Consider the following 8,089-nt stretch of genomic DNA (forward strand, 5'->3'; position numbering starts at 1 on the left):
TGTGGTTTGTTGTCCGCCGTGTTTGTGTGCTCGTAGATTCAAGGCTTTAACCTTGGACATTTAAAAGGCCTTGTATTTACGGGAAAGTTACTGATACACGGAATGTTAAGGCTTCTTTTTGCCTGAAACCCTTTTAATTGCTACAAAATGTGGCCATTGCATGCCCTCTTATGGGCTACCGTCAAAATCATGTATTTGACCTTAGCAGAGTGAGATTCTTTTCGGAGACAGTTGGCCGTTTCTAAATGTCAAGGGAGTCGTATATTTTTACAAGCAGCATCAAAGCGTTTGTTTGAGGCGCTGAAGAATGTGCTTTTTTTGACCAGCAGGGGGCGCACTTTCACCATTCAACACCGCGCAGGAGAGACCCACCCTGAAACCCGCAGTGACATCAGTGTTTTAAGTAAACCCACACAAGAAGAACATATTGATTTTGGCCATATTCGACTCCGTAGCCTGACAAATAATGAGGTATGACATGTTTACCTTCTAGATGAGACGGATTTGGATCACGTACAGTCGTGATATGCACTTTGTTTATAGCTTTTTATCATTGGTTACTGTCTTCACTTTGCATTTATTATTAAAGCTCTCTGCGTAAAGCATCTGGAAAACAGAGAAGTCCATTATGACATAATAGAAAATTACATGAAGGGCTATGGTTATGCATAAATGAAAGAGAGAATGATAAGTTTTTAGGAAAATAGTCAAAGGAGTGGTTTAGGTGGGGACAAAAGCAGAGGGCAGCATGATGAAGACAGAGGATAGAGACAGGACATGGGCACGGTAATTGATTGTCGCGTCTCTCCTTGCGCAGCCGTCAGCGCGCTAATTGGAGAGTTGACGTAGAGAGGTGCCACTCAAGTCAGAGGCTTTCAGAGGGGTACTTCATGTCAAGCTACACCCCACCCACACCCCCTCTCTCCCAAATCAAACTCTGATATGCAACAGCGAGCTCAGTCAAAGATGGAGCTGGAATCCAAAATTGGTTCAAAAGCTTAAGTCTTAAGTTCTGTAGTAGCCTATAAGTTTAGACGGAGCACCTGAATTTGAGTTAGAGCGCGTTGCTCATTGGGAAAGAAAATTGCAGTTACGATGCACTGTGCAACTTTTCTGGTGGGGATCAGCTACTTGTTTGTTTCCATGGAGATGGTATTGCTTTGCCTGGAATTTTCAATAAAACACACATGAATAAATGCAAGGTTTATTGAAAACTCAAGCCAACTCAAAGCCAACGACTATACAGATTCCAGAGTATGGCATTAAACTTGGGCGTATATATCTTGCATTTATTCAGGTGTTTTTATTGCATAAATATAGTGAGGTTTAAGTAACAGTCCACACTACGAATGTAACAATAACTGAAATATCATGATATCGTATTGTCAAAGTTCTCACAATAATATCGTGGACAATCACAATATATCGAATTACAAGTCTCTTTGCTTAATTTAACAGTTATGGTGCATTAATAGCTAAAAAAAAAAAAAAAAGACTAGGGGAACTACACAGGCCATCATCCTTTGTAGACTACAAGAAGAAATAACAGTTCTAAGCACTTTTAAGTCATAGTTCTTTGGATTAAGTCTTGTCAAGGCATTTTAAGAGGAAAAAGTATTGACAGTTTTGTTAGCCTCCACAGAAGATCACAATAAATATTGTACCGTGAGATGTACATCGTGGAAACATTGTACCAAGAGATTTGGATATCGGTACATCCCTAATCGTGAGCCTCCCCACCATATCGTGAGCTTTCCCACAATATCGCAATGTATCGTACCATGAGGTTCATACCGTGACAATATTGTATCATGAGACTTGGATATCGTTACACCCCCAGTCCACACTATTACAATCTAACTTAATATAGGCACTGCCAGCAAAACATATTTCATAGTTCATAGTGGTCTTCTTATGCTTTGGAGGTTTGTACCTTCAGGGCTCCTGGTGGCAAATCCAAGCTCAGCATCTTCCTCTGTATCTCCAAACCTGCTTTATGGCCTTTGTGACTTATCTTCAAAAACATGAGCTGTCCCTCTGCTACTCCCAGCTCTATCTCCTGTCCCTCGCTCAGTGCCAACAATCAAATCCTTCCAACATATGTCCACGCTGGTTTTACACTCACCTTTTTATTGGTGAACTCACTCTCTCCAGAATTACAACTTTAAAATAGCCTACATATATTTTGTTCCATGAGGTTGTCACAGAATGTAGTTTAAATAATCACTAGAGCATGGCTAAAATTCACCAGACAGAAAGTAAATCATATGGTTCTATAGATTTTTCTTTTATTACATCTGACAACAGCGTTATTCTGTCCCCAATAAGTTTCCCATCAGTATGTTAATGCATCTTCCAAGTATAGAATTACCATTTTGATGTTGGACCATATCTGCAGACTTCTGATTCTATAGTAGCTCATTCAAAGCAGGTGTTGCTGCTTCCTGCTTTTGAAGACGGTCGTCTGACTTTCATGTTTCTCCATTTTTTTTTATTTTTTTTTTCAAGGTTGCTATTCATTGATTTGAATGTTCCTATTTTGCTTACATGATTATGACATATATTTTATTTAAACACTGTGAAGGTGTGAAAAATACTGTGTGTATAATCATGTATTTGGCTTTGCTGCCTTACTTGTGAAAACAGAGTTAGACTGCTGTGAAATATATTTCTGCTCAGACCATCTATATTGTACATCATAGATTTATTTAAACCGTTAGCAACAAGGAGCAACAAAAATATTCCTAAAATTCACAGATAAAATATTTTTGTCAAACATTTTTCTGAAAATGGAATATATTATTATTTATAGGTCAAGATGAGGACTTTTTTTTGACCAGCAGTTTTAGTATTTGGTAATGCAGAGTATTTTGGACATGTTTATTAGACACACCACACTTTTTTTTACACTGACTTTTACAAGACTGTGTTAAATTTTAAAGGTGCCATACTATACTATTTTCTGATATGTTATAATGTTGTGTCATCATCAAAAACATACCTGGAGTTGTGTTTTGTTTCATTCACACATCTTCAGCACACAAACCCTGCATAGGCTGAGGTCGTCTCTCAAACAGAAAACACTTTCATTTTGTGATGTCATGTGGCAAAACAAGAAGTGCTACTGCTTCGTGACATCACAAGGTGGACCAGAGCATTTTAAGCTTTGGACTAATAATGCAGGGTTAGTCAGACATGTGTAACAACATTCTACCATAGTTTAAAGCTCACAAGAATCAATTTATATAGGACATTTATTTGAATAGATTCATGTTTTTAACAGTGCAATATTTCTGTATTAAAAATAACTTGAATTTAAAAGTAATTGAAATAAATAAATAAGAATAAATAAAGATGATAGTAGTATTTATGTTTGAGGTATTACTCAAAAATGAGTGCTATACCATGCTATATCTCTGTCAGACCCATGTTACTCTGAATGGACATGAGTGCTGCCTGTTACACTGGCCCCTCACCTACAACCTGTTTCCCAAATGAACACCCCTGACCTTATGCCATTGATCCTCCCTGTGTACTGCACCCCCTCCCAACCAGCACAGCCAATACCAGATGGATTGGACTGAAGATCAATGCGCTCTCCAGCAGCTGATTAATCCATGGCTTTTCTCTTTGGAGTAATCGCTGTCCCAAAAAGCTCTACAATGGCCCAGGTGTGCGGAGGAAGAGGATGTTTTGGAATGACAGCCAAAGATGAATGCACCCACACTCTGAATGGCAGGAGTATGCAGAGATAGCTCTCAGATCCTAAAAGGATAGAAGCTTTCGAGGATGGGGTTGAGAGGAGGAGAGGTGTAACATGTTAGCTAGTAACTGACTCAAGTAAAAATAATAGACTTATGTAACTGTTTTGGTGAAAGATCTGCTACCTGCTTGTCTCCATTTAGATGTAATTGCTTTGCCTGAAATGTTCCACAATATTTCCACTAACATTATCTATCTATCAACAAGAATGTGTGTTTTAAAAAAGTATTTTTGTGCAATAAAAAGATGCTGACTTGAATAAATGCAAGGAAATGTATGTAATGTAGTACATGTAATGCCATGCAGTGAAACATTTCCATGGCCATTTTGTGGCCATACCGGCTTGTCAAAGCCTGATCTCATCAGATCTCAGAAGCTAAGCAAAGCCAGGCCTGAGTAGTACCTGGATGGGAAACCACTGGGAATTTCAGGTGCCACAGTGGGACACTGGTGCAATAACTACCCACATTGCCTAGTAAGCAAGTGGAGTATGAGTTGGTTGTGGTTGGAGGGACCAATGGCGCAGATTGGCAACGTTGCTTCTGTCAGTCTGCCCCAGGGCAGCTGTGGCTACAATAGTAGCTTGCCACCAGTGAGTGTGGAGTGAATGAACAATGAACTGTAAAGCACTCTGGGTGTTTTGAAAGGCGCTATATATATCTAATGATTAATTAATTACATAATTAATTTCAAGCAAAGCAATATCATCTCCATGGACATGTGTCTAACTTTAAAGCCAAGAAAAAAATATTGGACACTACTGGACAAATGAGGGATTACTTTTACAATTTATCATTTCTAAACTTTATTTTATCACTACTGCTATTCTGTTACTTTGAGCATACACACCTTGCCAAATGTTACAAAACAAAAGGCTATAAAAGTTGTTAATGCTCAAATAAAATTACTTACCAGATACTTCCTCTTTCTAGATATTTTCCACCTCTGATAATGGATCAGCTCACCCTGTTATAAATATGCACTTGTGGCTTGGCATTAACCCTCTCTAATTACTGCAGCGTACTTTGATAGAGTATGGAGGGAGACAGCTCCAGGCAGGCCAGCTGGCACAGGGCTGCCCCCGTTCAGAGTGCAGTGAAGAGGTCCATGTGAGTGGAACTGTGATCAGAGTTCACCATGCATCCACTGCCCCACTCCTGATCAATAGCACACAAGCTACAAGACCAAGTGCTAATTTCAGTAGCATGGGGATGTGGACTGATCAAGGATAACATTAAGGTCACAGACAGAGAAAGGTGAACTGAATAGCAAGTGTCCCCTTGTGATTGGCTGCAATGTTACAATATTAGGAGAAATATTATGCAAAGAGGATGCTGAATCAAACTCAAAAGTGGTCGGCAGTGTTACATTTTAGCAGGAAAATGATGCAAATCGGATGATGAAGCAAAACTCAAAAGTGGTTTTCATTTAAACAAGTTAAGCTACTCTTGTTTGGATAAGACATGACTGCAGGTTGTATCCAAGAGGTGTAAAATACAGTTTGTGAGGCTGCATATTGTAATGTCATGCCTCATTGGTGGTTATACGGATAGTCTACAGCTGCTTTTCCCATGCTGCCTGGTGATTGCCACATATAGATTTATTGTCCTCAGAAATGCTTAAGAATGGAAGCAAAGAGCAGGTTGTTTAAGCGTTGTGATGGACAGGTGGTTGGAGTCTGCAGGTCCCGCTTCTGTGAACACATGACGGCTGCTGAGCTCCTCTGTGTGACAGGGATGAATGGTGACTGTCTCACTCCTGCACCACGCTGCATTTGCTTCAGAGCGAAAAATTGATTAGTTATTTATCATGGCTAATATAAGGCTGCCACTATCAAGGCGTGTACAGGAGGCAGGGTACAAGAGGGCGTATACACTGAAATACATCTGTGTTAGAACCAATAATAGAACACTGACAGAGAGCTTGTTGTGTGGCAGTTGTAAATTGATGGGAAAAGTTAATTGTAATGTTTGTATTAATTAGAGATTTCCTGTCTCTTTTCATGGCTTTAAGTGTGTTTTTCTCATGAAAGGAAGAGGCTTCATACTGCAGTAGCAATAGTTGGATTTTGCTGGCATTTTCATAAAAGGGTTAGGTCACAGTGCACACACGGCAACATGCCTGCCTTGGCGTTACAAGTCTTAGCTCAAACAAATATACCATCAGTTTACTAGATACTATCTCTCTTTGCTCTTCTTGTATCTTAATGTGGTAAGAATTAAATGTGTTTTTTGAAAACTGAAGTCAGACATGTTTAGGTAGAGCTTTCTGCAGTGGTCCTTGTGTTCACTGCTGTACAATTTAAGCACTTTGACCATAAAGATGATAAATCAGTACAAATTAGTGATATCAAAGTTTAGACCTAAAGTAAGTAAATAAATAAATAAATAAATAAATACCAATTGGGTCTTCTTTTCATGTTGACTTAACTTTAATATGGATTGGATTCAAGAGTCTTGCTTCAGAAAACTTCAACTCAACTTTGAACTCAAGCTAAATGAGTGTAACATTTGGACTTTAGTTCTCCTCCTTTAGCAACATGGTTTTGATTTAGTCCAGTCTTTTGTGATAAGAAACAAGAATTCAAAAAATGGGTTGAATTTTCTGCAGTGCCTATTTTTTTTACAAACTTCACCACATTGAATTGAATAGCAATGACAAGCTTTCAGATTTTTAGCATTCATTACAGTGAACTCCATGTCTTGGTCCAGGTCTAGCATGTTTTTGTTGTATAATTGAGGTTCTATTAAAAGCCCTGTGTGGCATTCGGCTCTTTTTTAATTCCTGCCTGTCCAACTGCAGTCGTGAATCACAAAGCATGAGTCACTCCGAAAGCAGTGCCTTCTTTCAGCACGTAGCACACATAGCTGCTTTAATTGTGCCATCATTGTGGGCCAACATGTATAGGCTATGAGGCGGCCTCCATCTAGAGTCTGTAATTACAACATGGTGTCCCTTTATGAGCTGGTGATGCCCCAACGCTGCCCAGCTTTATGTTTAAACCATGAGCATGAATGTTACATGAGCTTTGAAGCCAGACAGGTTTGTTTTACATTGACAGTGTGTGTAAACAAAGAATTAAGAAAGGGGCTACATCTGTTCACTGTAACATGTAGCTATACTAACCCTCTCCCAATGCAGGTGGAGAACGAATTCAGCCTTGTTTCTTTTTTCTTCAGACTTGTAAATACAACCATCAGGAGCTGTTTTCTAAGAACCCTTTCATTGAATGTATTCAACTCTGATGACGTATTCAAGTGCCAGGTGCCTCTGTGTACATAGGATGTGATACTGCACAGCTGTTGTTTGCATGTCCTCCGTGTATTCCAAGAGACCAAGCTGGGGTCAGGTGATTTAATCTACCCGCCATGTTCCTGCAGCGCTGCACTGATCGATAAGACTGCAATGCTAATGTGTACATCAGGAAAGCAAGATTCCACTTGTTGTAATATAAATAAATAATAGAATACAGCCAAACCTGACTGGAATAAGCAATGGGCCTTTTGTGTGTGATGTGAACTCTATACGCTCTTTCGAGGGATGGTTTGGAGGACTTTCTAGAGAGAGAGAAAAACTGCTGAGCTGTGCTTAATTATTACAAATCTGTTCACAGTTTGTATTCATGGGCTTCCACTTCCAGTTATATGTGACATTTTGAGGACTTTTCACTATGCAAAATATATAATAGGCCCTATATTATGCAAATGGACTATTATGAGCTTTTAGTCATGTTGCAACGTTGTTACTTCCTCAAAAACATCTGAAGTGGTGTTTTCTTTCAAGCACACACATTTGAGTAAGCCTTTATTCACTAGCTAAGCTACCAACAACGACATAGTGCGAAGAAGTTTATTGATAATGTACGAAGCTGGGCAGAGATGGCTGGGTTGAGACTATGGGTGGGGGCTCCGTCTCAATCTGCAATTGGCCCAGCCGGAACGGGACCCCCCTTGTAGGGGTCTTATGACTGAAAGACAAACAAAATAGGGGATGGGAGTTAGCCGAGACAAACTGGGATGATGGGAAAGGGTGCTACATATAGGCTTCTGGGAAATTAGAGGGTCGAGGTGAGTTGTGGTTCACTGGTGAGAGGAGAGGGCGGTTGAGGCGTGGTCCTGCTCCTGAATCTCAGTTAATCATATTAACTACATTTATAAGTCTGTCCACATCTCCATAGCTCAAAATGCTTTGTTCCACCTTGTGATGTCATGAAGAGGTAGTTTTTATGTTAACAGCTACTTTTTACATTTTGTACAGTAGAGATTGGCAATTCCAGGGCTGAAATCATCCAAATGATTCTTGTGAAGGTGTGTGGTGTTTAAAAACA

General features: G+C 39.6%; 1 pseudogene; it reads left to right on the plus strand.

The window, feature by feature from the left end:
* The first annotated feature begins 4,087 nt into the window (after positions 1 to 4,087).
* On the plus strand, positions 4,088 to 4,205 carry LOC129407318 (5S ribosomal RNA; annotated as a pseudogene).
* Positions 4,206 to 8,089: the final 3,884 nt, after the last annotated feature.

The sequence above is a fragment of the Boleophthalmus pectinirostris genome, unplaced genomic scaffold (genome assembly GCF_026225935.1).
Source record: "Boleophthalmus pectinirostris isolate CB_2022bp ecotype Guang Dong unplaced genomic scaffold, ASM2622593v1 HiC_scaffold_9, whole genome shotgun sequence".
Taxonomy (NCBI): Eukaryota; Metazoa; Chordata; class Actinopteri; order Gobiiformes; family Gobiidae; genus Boleophthalmus; species Boleophthalmus pectinirostris.